At 40.9% G+C, this 13,594-nt stretch overlaps 1 protein-coding gene across 2 annotated transcripts in view; it reads right to left on the bottom strand.

Annotated features, from left to right (window-relative positions):
• Positions 1–4,264, bottom strand: part of ATP6V1E2 (ATPase H+ transporting V1 subunit E2) — a 9,758-nt gene extending 5,494 nt beyond the window's left edge. The window contains exon 1 of one of the 2 annotated variants that reach the window (XM_006159893.1): positions 4,219–4,264. The gene's annotated coding sequence lies outside the window, so the exon portion shown is untranslated. Of the gene's footprint in view, positions 1–3,967; positions 4,120–4,218 lie in introns of those variants that run through there. The other variant, XM_006159894.3, reaches the window with a different exon arrangement.
• Between the last annotated feature and the right edge of the window lie 9,330 nt (positions 4,265–13,594).

The raw sequence follows: 13,594 nt of genomic DNA, 5'->3' as shown, positions 1-13,594 counted from the left end.
GCAGGATATATAATCAATAAATGAAAATCAGTTATGCTTCTATGCACTGACAACGAAAGACTAAGAATATAATACTATTTACAATAGTATAAAACAGAATAAAATACTTAGGAATAAATTAAACAAAGATATAAAAGACTTGCACATTAAGTCTGTAATACATTACTGAAATAAAGGCAGAAGTAAATGGAAAGACATTTCATCATGTTTATCAATTGGAAGACTTACTATTATTTAAATATCCATGCTAACCAAAATAATCTACAAATGTAATACAATCGTTTAAGAAAATCCCAATGGTATTTTTTGCAGAAATGGGGGGGGGAATCCTAAAATCCATATGGAATCACAAAGGACTTCAAATAGCTACAACAGCCTTGAGAAAAAATAATAAAACTAAAGGTCTTATACTTTTTTACTTTAAAACATATTACAATGCTAAAATAATCAAAACAGTATAGTATTGGTGTAAGTATAGACATAGAAACTGATAGAATAAGGGACCAGCAGTTAGCGTAATGGCTATGTCGCTGGACTCCCATGTAGTCGACCGCGGTGGCTTAAAACTCACTCCGAGCGCATGTGTGCATACCCAAGATCCCGAGGGGAGAATGGAGGAGAAGGGATTGCAGGGTGACCATACCCCCTGGGGGGTGATTTCTCGCTTTCTATCTCTCTGTCTCTCTCTGTCTGGCGAGCGCATGCGCCCTATAGCAAAAACCTCTCAAAAAAAAAAAATAGAAACTGATAGAATAGAATGAAAACCCCAGAAATAAGCCCGCACAATTACGATCACATTATCTTCAACAACAGTGCTAAGACTACACACTGAGGAAAAAATAGTTTCTTCAAAAAATGGTGTTGGGAAACCTGCATATCCATATACAAAAGAATGAAATTGGACCCTTACACATACACAAAATTAATTCAATTAATTAAAGACTTAAACATTAGACCTGAAACTATAAAATTCCTAGAATACAACATAAGGAAAAAGCTTTATAATACTGTTTTTGGCAATGATTTCTTGGATACAACACCATAAGTAAATGGGATTACATCAAATTAAAAGCTGCTATACAGTAAAATGAAGTGAAAAGACAATATATAAAATGGGAAAGACATTTGCAAACCATACATCTGGTGAGGTTAAGCTCTAAAATTTATAGGAGGCTTCTACAACTCAATAGCAAAATAAAATAAAGCAAAAACCAAATAACCTGACTTGAAAATGAGCAAAAGACATGAGCAGATATTTCCCCAAAGAAAACATGTGGGCCAATAGGTATACTAAAAAATACTTGTGGCATGATGGTTAAGGCTGCTGAATCCCACACAGCCAACTGCGCATTCAAATCCCAGACCTGCTGGCTTGAGAAACATGCCGTTGCATGTGCATACATGCCCAAAACCCTGAGAGAAAAATGAGAAGGGTCTGTGATGTGACCATCCTCCTGGGGAGTGCTTTCTCACCTTCCCTCTCTTTCTGTCTCTGTGTCTGTCTCTGGCAAGTGTACCTACTCTGTTAAATTTAAACAAACAAACAAACAAAAAAAAACTTAACATCCCTAATCATTAGGGAAACGCATATTAAAACCACAAGGAGATATCCATTCACACCTATTAGGATGACCATTATTAAAAAAAAAAAAAAAGAGAGAGAGAGAGAGAGAAAGAATGAATGGAAAAAAAGGAGAGTTTGCCCCATAGAGCAGCAGTTAAGACTCATTATTTTATTTTTTTAAAAGAATTATTTTATTTAACTACATTATTGTTATTTTAATATTTCTATTAAATACACACAGAGAGAGAAAGTGAGAAGAAAGTGAGAAAGCAAGCCAGGACTCAAACCACAGTTGGCCATGTGGGAGTCCAGCTCCTAGAACACCACACCACTGCTGTCCCTAAGACCACTCATAGGGAGCCAGATCACGTACTTCCAACTGTGGTTCAAATTCCCACCCTGGCAGCTTGAAAAACAGGCCAGACATGTGTGCATGTGCACCTTAAATCCTGATGGGATGGAGAAATGAAGAAAAAAGGATTGTGAAGTGACTACACCCCATTGAGGGGTGTTTTTTAAATTTTTTTTCTTCTCTCTCTGGAGAGCATATGTGTCTTCTTACAATATAAAAAATGAAAGAATGAGGGGGGGGGGACCAGCAGGTGGCATGGTGGTTAAGGTGCTGGACATTCTTACATGGTCAACCACGGTTCGAGTTCTGGACCTGGTGGCTTGCTTTCTCACTTTCTCTCTCTCTCTCTCTCTCTCTCTCTGTGTGTGTGTGTGTGTGTGTCCATGTGTCTCTCTCTAGTCAAATTAAAATAAATGAATAAGTAAAATTAAATAATTAAAGAAATTTTAATAAAAGAATGAAAGGAAGAGGAAGATTAAAGAAAAGAGAAAATAAGTGTTGGCAATAGAGTGAAGAAGCTGGAACCCTTGTGTACTACTGGTAGGAATATAGAATTGTGTGGCCACTATGAAACATGGTATAAAGCTTCGTCAAAAATTTCAAAATAAAACTGCAGGTATGATCCAGCAATTTCACTTCTGGGTATCTACCTGAAATAACTGAAAACAGGATCTCAAAGAGATATTTGCACAGCCACATTTATTACAGTGTTATCTGGCCCTCCTTTAAGTTTTTTCATCAAACTTAAATGAGCCTGGACAGTAGAGCAGTAGTAAAACATGAGGTTCTGCGAGGCTGACCCACATGGGAAGGTTCTGAGTTTGCATCCAGAGATACTCCCCACCTTAGCATTGCCAGGCATGCATGGGGCCTTGATCCAAAGTCGCTGAGGCCGGGGGTGGATTATGACATTAAAACTCTGGTATGTTTGTCTGTCTTTCTTTTGCTTTCTCTGTCTCTCTCTCTTGTTCAAAAAAAAAAAAAAACCTAAATGTCCACTGATGGTTGGATAAAGGAAATGTGATACATACATAAAATGGAATATTACTCAGTCTTAGAATATTACTCAGTCTTAAAACAAAGGTATTCACATATACAATATGGATGAACTCGAGGACATTATGCTAAGTGAAATAAATTAGCCATGGAAGGACAAATAGGACTCTACTTATTTAAAGTGTCTAAAGTAGAAGTAGAAAATAAGAATGCTGATTGCCAGGAGCTAGAGGAAGGGGACATGGGGAGTTGCTATTCAATGAGTATAGAGTTTTGGTCATGTAAGATAAGACATTCTAGAGGACAGCCGTACAAATAGGTGTGTAGAGTTAACAATACTGTACACTTAAAAACTGGTTAAGAGGGGACAGCAGTTGGCATGATGGCTATGTCGCTGGATTCCCATGTAGTCGACACACTGGGCGCATGTGCATGCATGCCCAAGATCCCAAGAGGAGAATGGAGGAAAAGGGATTGCGGCATGGCCATCCTCCCTGGGGGGTGATTTCTCACTTTCTGTCTCTCTGTCTCTCTCTGTCTTTCTGGCGAGGGCATGTGCCCTATAGCAAAAAAAAAAAAAAAATGGTTAAGAGGATACATTTCATGTTATGTGTTTTTCACACATACACACACACATGAAAGAATGCTGTCCTAGAAAGATATACCATTCAGGCCAGAAGGTGGTTGGTTAAGACACTGGATTCCCACATGGCTGACTGTGGTTCAAGTCCCAAACCCAAGGGCTTAAAACTCATGCTAGGCACATGTGAGTGAGTGCCCCAAATCCTGAGAGGAGTGCAGAAGAAAATGGACTGTGGCGTGATTCCCCCGGGAGGTGATTTCTCACTTTCTCTCTCTGTCTCTCTGGCAAGCACAATGTGCACCTTATAGCAAAAACCCATCTTTTAAAAAAAAGGAAAGAAAAAGAAAACAGAGAGATGTATCACTCACTGAGCTTGATGGAAAAGCAACCCAGTGTTTGTGACAAGGCCAAGCCCTCCAGTTCAACCCTACAAATAACCATTGAAAGTTAAAAAGAAAATTATTTAGCTCACCTGCTCCCCAGTATTTTGTAATTTACTTGTTTAAAACAGCATTTTTATAATAAAGCCAAACATTCTCTGCTCCTAAATAAGTAAATTAAATGGCTTTAAAAGAAAAAATGAAAAAAGAAAAAAAGGTTTTCTGAGTAACTCTGTGGGTCACTAACTTTGGGAGCCACTGTCAATGAAAGCAGAGAGAACGCAAGATCTGGAAGCCCTGGATTATGCGTGTGGAGGGAAATATATACTTGATGAACCCTTACCAGTTTCCTGCCAAGGGCCTGCTTCACTGTGGTGTCAGGAGTCTGAACGCAGAATGTGGAACTTGGAACGCACACTGGAACCTGGCACTGTCGCTCCCTTCTTTGTCCAGATGACCTCCACAGTCTGACCATGCAGCTTGAAAGAACCAGGCTGTCACTGGGGCTGGCTGGCCAAGTCTGCCAAGAGGGATTTCCTTGGCACCCAGGTCATCGCCAGGGGTTGTCTTTGCAACTCAGAATCTCAATTAAGTTGGCACATGGTGGGCATCAGCTCTAGGGTGGGCTCACCTTAACAGATTTGATTGTGGACCTAGGCAGCCAGTTTGTTAACTTACTAATGAAAACCACAGCTGTCATGTTGGCAGAGCATGGCTGTCTGTCCTTGGATGTGGGCTGCAAGTGAAGTCAAATCCAAAGGTTGTTTAATGAGAAACTAACACAAGGGAAATTTTCCAGATGGTCTTTAAGAGCGCCATGCTCACTACGAAGCCTTCATGCTCCAGTCCACAGAGGGGGTTTTAGTGGGTATCATCCCTGCCCTTCCATAGGGCAGGCTCTGCAGTCAGACTTCTGGGATTCAGCTCCTGTGTCTGCACTTATCATTTGCATGACTTTGGGAAAGCAGCTCATTCCTTAAATCCTCAGTTTCCTCATCTGTGCAATAGAAATACTGTCCACATGGTGCTGTGCATTACCATGAGCATCAAATGAAATGTGTTTATCATAATGGGAGGCACGTAGTAATCTTTTTGCTTGATTAGTCTTACCGTTTCCACTATTGAATACTTTTGTTACTGGCTTTTCTCAGGTTTGAGCAGCATTCATTATCAAAGTCACTCTTCATTGTATGCAGAGTATGTTTTTTTTTTAATTACTAGAGGGTACATGCACTTGACAAAGAGAATAAGAGAGAGAGAGAGAGAGAGAGAGAGAGAGAGAGGAGCACCCCCAATAGGCCCTAGTTATGCCACAATATCTTCTTCATTTCTCTGTCCTGTCAGGATTTAAGGCAGGCACACGCACACACCTGGAATGTTTCTCAAGCCATGGGGGCTAGGATTTAAATGATAGTGAGCCATTTTAAAAATAAATATTATTATTATGATTTAATTTGCTATGGGGTGTGTATGCTCACCAAAAGTTGAGAAAAAGAAAGAGAAAGTATGAAGGCACCTCCCAGGGGGATGGTCATGCTTCAATCCCTTCTCCTCCATTTTTCTTTTGCGATTTTGAGCAGGCATGTGCATATGCCCATGCCCCAGCGTGTTTTTCAAGCCAAGGATCTGGGACTTAAACTGTGTAGTCAGCCATGTGGGATCCAGATACCTTAATCACCACATCACCAGCTGGTTCAGGCTTTTTTTTATTTTTTAAGTTTACTTATTTCTTCCATGAGAGAGAAAGAGAGAGAGGCACCCCAACAGGATCTTCACACCATAATTCACCCTCAGTCGCAGCCATCCCGGAAAGCTGGCAGGCACACCCACACGCAGAGGCATGCTCAAGGAGGTCCCAGGACACACACCCAGGATTTTTCCCATGTGGGTTCAGGTGCATTACCCCTGCGCCACTGCCTGGCCCCCAGAACGACTATTTTGATAGCCTAATCTTCCTGCCTTACGTTAAATTTAGTAGCCATGTTTGTAGTTTAGGGACCCAAACAGCCAGTGTCAGATGGCAGCCACATTCTTGGTTATGTGGGCTGAACTTCCCAAATTCCAGGGTTTCTGGCATGGAGATAGGATGGAGTCATACATAGCCTATCACACATCCCTGCCCCTGAATCTACAGTCCTGAGGTCTCATACCTCCTCACCATACCTCCACTTCTAAACAGCTTATTAGTAAGTGCCAGGACTTAAAGGCAGCTGCAGGGTGGGGTAGGGTTAAAAGTCAAGGATTGAGCAAGTGTCTGTGCAGGACTGCGTGGCAGATGTAACTTCCAGTCTGTCTGGGAAGGGGATTATGAGCCCACATGAGTCTGTGGCTTGAACAAAACAACAGAACTAAGAAATGTGAAACACACATGTCTGCTCTTGCAAAGGGCTGGGACCCCATTACTCCACTGAGGAAGCTGCTTGCTCTATAAACTGCATCCCCTTGCTGTGTTTGGCAATAGGGCAGCAGGGAGGCACATCAAGTCAGACTTACCTCTCACAAACTACCTAGTTTCAGGACCCCTTCGTTGCCTCCAAACACATCAGGTTCAGTCCCACTTAATAACTTTTGCTCATATTCTTCCCTCCACTAAAATGCCTTGCTCTACCTCCCTCCTCTTATTAAATCTCATTCATATTTTCAGGCCCGGTTTAAGCCCCACTACCTCCTAGACCTCTGGACTCAAAATAAGGACAGTGTGGCCTGTCTTCCAGATATAATTCAGAGCTGGGTTCAGTGTCATTTGTTTTTCCAGTTATTTTTGTTTCTTTCAGGAAACTTCTTGAGAACAACAATTTTCTCTAACAGGAACTGGGTGCAGATAGTCCCTTCTTAAATACAAATAGATTGATTTAAGGGCTTGGGAGTGGAGAAAAGACTTTTTTGCCTTTTTAAATTGTGAACTATAATATGCATTGGGAAAGCACACAGAATATAAATGAACTTAATGAACTATTATGGGGCAAATATTCTGTAACCACTGCCCAGGTCAAGAATGTGACCAGCTTCCCAGAAGTCTTTCCATATGAGCTTGGGGAAGACACATTTTAAAACTGGTGATTTTTGTACTCGTTGGCTTTGGAAGGGTCCTTGGAGAAAGTGTCAGCTTGGAAATCGCTCTTCTCCCCGTTGCTAATGTGCACCCTGGGGAAGTGCAGAATCCACAGCGTGAGGTGAGGGAGAAGTATGGGGCTGGAGGTCTTGGGGGCAAAAAGAGTCTGTCAGCCTGGAGTCCTGCCCAGACCCTGAAGCAACTGTTCTTCACTCCAGCTGGATTTGTAAGCAAGTCTGAGGTTAGACAAGTCTGGGTGTGGGTTCCTTGTGCCTCGCCAAAAGGGAAGCTAGGCCAAAAGTGGGCCTCCCAACTCAGACTGCAGAGCAGGGATGAGAAGGGGCTTTCCAGGGCCTGGAGTATGTGGCAACTTGTAGGGCCCAGGAAATGGGTGAGGACATTGAGGAAATCCTTTGGGGGATTTCAAACATTAAAAATGTGGGAAGGGGCATCCCCTTTTCTGCCTTTTGACAACTATTTTTTGAACACCTACTCCTACTATATATGCCAGTCACTGTGTAGGCACCAGAAATACAGGAGAGAACAAGGCAGACAGCAGGCCTGCCTCTGGAGGTCACCATGTGAAGAGGAGAGGCAGCCCTAGGGAGGCAATCTCATTACTGTGCGGTGTGCTAATGGACAAAGAAACCAATCCCTAAACCCCCCTTCCAAGGTCACCATGAGGTGTTTTTTTTGTTTGTGGGTTGTTTTTTTTTTGTTTTTTTTTTTGTGACTCACTGCCCTGTAGGCAGTTAAACCCTTGTGGGTGGTTTGAGACTTTGAGTAACAATAGAACCCCAATGGGGAGGGGGAGGGAAAGATGAAAGAAAATACATAGGCAGTTTTGGAAAATTCAGACAATAAAATGAGGTGTCCCGGCAAATCCAACATAGTATCTTGACTTGGAGACAGGTCACCTGGAAAAGGTAGTGAATCAGTAATGTTTACTGAAGAGAATTTAAATGGGCAAGAATCACTCAAATAGAGACCCAACTCAAAGAAGCAAAACTTCCAGAGAGGACCTTGGTTTAGAAATGTGCAAAGGTACCTGCCACTCAAAATAGGATTAGAAACCTGGATTTAAAAGCCCACCAAGGCTTCCTATAATCCTAACCTATTCCCTAATTAGATATGTCACTCGGCCTAATTAAGGACTTAACAGCTAGAGTGGTCTTACCTCAACTGGAACAAGACTCTCAGAGCTCCCTACGTGGTCAAGCATTGACCCTTCATATGTTGAGTTGGAAGTTTCAGAGGGAGTCAGAGAAAGGACTGGGGCACTTGGTGATTTCAGGACAAAGAGTATTTACCAACCAACGTGAAATTATTTCAGCATTTTTATAACCTTTCAGTGACATTGTTCTAAAGGGGTTGGAGGTTAACCTTGGCCCTATGGCACCTGCTGGAAATTCCCACCTTTACCTGAAGGTCTCAGAAACACTCAGTTCAGGACACTCATGCTCTGCTTTGCACAACTCCAGAGTGCAAATGCTCGTTTCCTGTCAGCTATGTTCTGAACTATCTGCCGCCCTTCGGGGGTCCAGGGTCCTGGGATCCGGAGAGAGCGTGAGAGAGCAGGGTGGCTCCAGGAGAGGCACTCTGGGCTGAACAGATGCTGAGAGAAGATTAGGCCTGCAGGCAGTACTGGGATGGTGGCAGGTGGTCATGCCCCCTGACCCTCCCACTCTCTCAGGGTAAGTTAGACAGCCACCTTACCAGAACCCTATCCTCCTCCCTTGCCCAGCCCTCAGTCAGAGGTCAATCAGCTTGTTGTTCAAGTCCTTAACCATAAGGGTTCTGATTCCCCCTTCCCTGGATAATTGGGCCACCTTCCCTCCCCTGTATCCTCCTCAGGTGCTATATGAGATGATTATCAATATGGCTGAATTAATTCTAACATCTTGCTATTCATTTAAATTATCTTTCTTCCTTTCTTCTTTCCTTTCTTTTTTTTTTTTTAATGAAGTAAGAGACAGACAAAGACAAAGGACAAGTGCCCTCAGCAAGATCTCAGGCTGAGTCACCACTCCCTCCCCCAGCCTTCCCACAGCAAGCAAGGATCATAGGCAAGCATCTCCAGCACTGAGGGTTGAGTCAGGAACCAAACCCTGATCTTCCATATAGATCTAGCATTGCTTGAGCAGCATGTTACCGCTGTACCACTGAGCTGGCCCATGCTGTTGGCCCAGCTGTTTTTCCTTTTCCCTCTTTTCTTTTTTGTGTTGTTGTTGTTTTTGTTGGTGGTGCATTTCTTTTCTTTGCTTTATTCTTTTCTTTTCTTTTTAACCTTTTTTTTTTTTGAGAGATTTTTGCTATAGTGCATGTGCGCTCACCCGAAAGAGAGAGACAGATAGACAGAAAGCAAGAAATAACCCCCTGGGGGGATGGCCACGCCGCAATCCCTTCTCCTCCATTTTGTTCTTGGGATCTTGGGCACACATGCACATGCACCTGGCATGAATTTAAGCCACTGGGTCCAGGACTCAAACCACAGTTGACTACGTGGGAGTCCAGCGACATAGCCATTATGCCAACAGCTGGTCCTGATGGTGCATTTTCTAAAATTGAGGTGAATTTCACAATAACAGAAAAACAACCATTTAAAAGTGATTAATTCAGTGGGATTTAGTACATTCATGGTGGTTTTTTTGTTTTTTTGTTTGTTTTTTTATAACCCCTTCCTCTACCTAGTTTCAAAACACTTTTTCAAGCCAAAAGGTAACCCCATAATCATTCCCCATTGTCCCTTCCCACCAACCACCAATCTGGATTCTGTCTCTGTGGATTGTCTTGGATATTTTATATACATGAAAATAGACAAGACAGTATGTGACTTTATTGTTGTTAGTTTTTTGCTATAGGGTGTGGGTACTCACCAGAGACAAACAGAGAATGAGAGAGAGAAAGTGAGAACTCGATCCCTGCCAGGGGGAAGGGATGGCCACACTGTAATCCCTTCTCCATTCTCCACTCAGGATTTTTGATACACATACACACACACCTGGTGTGTTTTTCAAGCTGCTGGGTCTGGGATTCGAACCATAAAGTCAGCCATGTGGGATCCAGCTGCCTTAACCACCATGGCACCTGGCTTGCCTAGCATATGACCTTTTGTGTCTGGCTACTTCCATTTAGCATAATGTTTTTTGAGGTTCTTCCACACAGTAGCTTGTATCAGTACTTCATTACTTTTTATGGATGGCTAACATTCCATTAAGTATATATAGCATGATGTGTTTGTTTATCCACATGTCCAGTGCTAAACATTTGGTCTGTATCCACCTTTTGGCTATGGTTATTCATTCTTCTATGAACACGGCATGCACATTGTTTAAGTTCCTGTTTTCAATTTGTTTTGACAATATACATAGTAGTAGACTTATTGGGTCATATATAATTCTATGTTAACATTTTTAGAAACATTCGATTTTTTTTTTTTGGAGTGTTTTTTTCTTGCTATAGGGTGCGTGCACTTGCCAGAGAGACAGAGAGACATAAAGCGAGAAATCATCCCCCAGGGGGAATGGCCATGCCACAATCCCTTCTCCTCCATTCTCCTCTCGGAATCTTGGGCATGCACGCACATGCGCCCGGTGTGAGTTTAAGCCACCGGGTCCGAGACCCGAACCATGATCAACTACATGGGAGTTCAGCAACATAGCCATTATGCTAACTGCTGGTCCCACCTCCAAACTTTTATACAAAGGTTGTATGTACCTTTTTACGTTCCCACCAACAAAGTACAAGTTTCCATTTCTTCACATCTTCAATAACACTTGTTATTTTTCTTCTCCCCCACTCTTAATTATAGTCATCCTAGTGGGCTTAAATTGATACCTCATTGTGGTTTAAATCTGCATCTACCTAATGACTACTGATACTCAGCATCTTTTCATATGCTTGTAGTTGTCTGTATATCTTGTTTGAAGAAATGTCTATTTAAGTCCATTGCCATTTTAAAAATTGGGTTGTCTTTCTGTTGTTGAATAGTAGAAGTTCTTTATGTATTCCAGGTGCTAGACACTTATGAGACACATAATTTGTAAGTATATTCTCCTATTTGGTATGCTGTCTTTTCATTTTCTTGATTATATCCTAGAAGTTTTTTACTTTTGATAAAGCCTAGTTTATCTGTTTTTCTTTTGTTTATGTATTTGATGTTGTATTTTAAAAAACTATTGCAAAATCAAAGATCATGAAGATTTACCCCTGTTTTCTTCTAAGAATTTATGATTTTAGCTCTTGTATCTAGGCTGTTGACTCATTTGTGTATGTTGTGAGTTAAAGATTCAAATTCTTCTGCATATGGATACCTAGTTCTCTTAGCACTGTTTATTAAAAATACTATTCTTTCCCCCATTGAATGGCTTAGGCACACTCCTGCCTTTATGTTTTTTGCTTGTTTGCTTGTTTTGTATTCCATTTTATCTTTACAGCTTATTAGCTGTACCTCTTTGTTTTATTTATTTATTTATTTACTTATTATAATGGTTGCTCTAAGTTTTACAACACACATCTTTAACTTTTTCTAACCTATCTTTGCTATTACTTGAATGTAAATGTCTCTCCAAAACTCATATATTGGAACTTAAAGCCCAAGATGATTGTATCAAGATGATTGTATCAAGAGATGGAACCTTTGGGAGATAATGCGGTTAGCACCTTCTTTTTTTTTTTTTTTTGAAGAGGTTTTTGCTACAGGGCGTGTGTGCTTGCCAGACAGACAGAGAGAGACAGAGAGACAGAAAGTGAGAAATCACCCCCCAGGGGGGATGGCCACTCCGCCATCCCTTCTCCTCCATTCTCCTCTCAGGATCTTGGGCACGCACACACACATGTCCAGCGTGAGTTTTAAGCCACCGGGTCCGGGACTCGAACCACGGTCGACACCGTGGGAGTCCAGCGACATAGCCATTACGCTAACTGCTGGCCCCAGCACCTTCTTAAAAGAACTTGAAAGAGTGAATTCATTTTTTCCCCCTCCTTTGGGCCTTCCACTATGAGAGAATATAACATTCGTTCCTTCCTTTTTTTTTTTTTAATTTCATTTATCGTTATTCTTTAACTTTTTTTTTTTTTTGGAGAGGTTTTTACTATAGGGTGCGTGCATTCGCCAGAAAGACAGAGAGAAAGAGAAACAGAAAGCGAGAAATCACCCCCTCAGGGGGGATGGCCACGCCGCAATCCCTTCTCCTCCATTCTCCTCTCAGGATCTTGGGCACGCACACACACATGCCCAGCGTGAGTTTTAAGCCACCAGGTCTGGGACTCGAACCGCGGTCGACTACATGGGAGTCCAGCGGCATAGCCTTTACACCAACTGCTGGTCCCTCGTTCCTTCCTTTCTATGCGGTTATAGTAAATAAGTGCCACCAGTGAGTTCTCACCAGACATGGAATCTGCTGGAAATGTGATCTTGGATTTCCCAACCTGCGGAACTATGAGAAAGAAATTCCTATTGTAAATTACCTGGTTTAAGGTCTTTTGTTATAATAGGAATAGACTAAGACAACTTCTGAAGACAACTATATCATTAATGCGTAATATAAAGCTTCTACAAGAATATACATTTATCTCTGTCTTTCTGTCCTTTGTATTACTGTGATTATAGCTCTTATTTTTATATATTATAAACCAAGCAATATATTATTTTTGCTTTAGATAGTCAATTATCTTTCAAGGAAGTTTTATAAATGAGAAAGTGTCTCATATTTACGCCTATATTTGCCATTCCTGGTGCTTTGTTTCTTTGTATAGATTTAAGTTTGCACCTGGCATCATGTTCTTTCTTCCTCAAGAACTTCCTTTAATATTTCTTATGGAGCAGATCTTCTGGTTAAAAAATAATTTGTTGTTTTAAAAAGCATTGATTTTATCTTTAAATTGAAAAGATATTTTTTGCTGGATATAGAATTGTGGATTGACAATGCTTTCTTTTTTTCCTTCCTTTCATTACTGTAGAGATCCTATTCTACTAAGTTCTAGTTTGCATTGTTTTAGATGAGAAGTCTGCAATTATTTCTATCTTTGTCTCTTGTACGTAATCTTTTTTCTCTTTCTGCTTTTATTTTTTTCTATTTATTACTGGTTTTCAGTGATTTAATTATAAACTGCCTTATTTTATATAATTCACTTTGTGGTTATCTTGTTTTGGGTTTGTTGAACCCTTTGGGTCTGCAAGTTTATAATTTTTTATTAAATTTAGAGTGCTTTTGGCCCCTATATATTCAAATCATTATCTTCAGTCCTTTTCTAGGACTCCAATTATGTGTGTATGTTAAGTCATCTAATATTGTCTCATAAGTCATTGAGGCTCTGTGTTTCTCTCTCTGGTTTAGTTTGATAGTTTCAGTTGTTATGTCTTCAATGTCATAGATACTTCCTTCTACAATGTCTGATTTGCAGTTCAGTTCAGCGAGTGAATTAATTTAAATGTTGCATTTTTCTGCTCTAGAAGTTTTATTTGGTTCTTTTTTGTATCTTCCATTTCCCTCCTCATTATATTTATATGTTTTTTAGATTTTATTTTATTTTTTCTTCATTTTAATTGCCAGAGGGTATGTGTGCTCACAAGAGAGATATGGGGAAAGGGAGGAGGAGAAAGCACCCCCAATGGGCTATGGTTATTATGCTACAATTCCTTCTCCTCCATTTCTCCATCCTGTTG

This window comes from Tupaia chinensis, unplaced genomic scaffold (assembly GCF_000334495.1).
Source record: "Tupaia chinensis unplaced genomic scaffold, TupChi_1.0 Scaffold000661_1, whole genome shotgun sequence".
NCBI classification, from domain to species: Eukaryota; Metazoa; Chordata; class Mammalia; order Scandentia; family Tupaiidae; genus Tupaia; species Tupaia belangeri.
The sequence above is the reverse complement of the archived record's forward strand: the minus strand, read 5'-3'. Positions and strand labels throughout refer to the sequence as shown.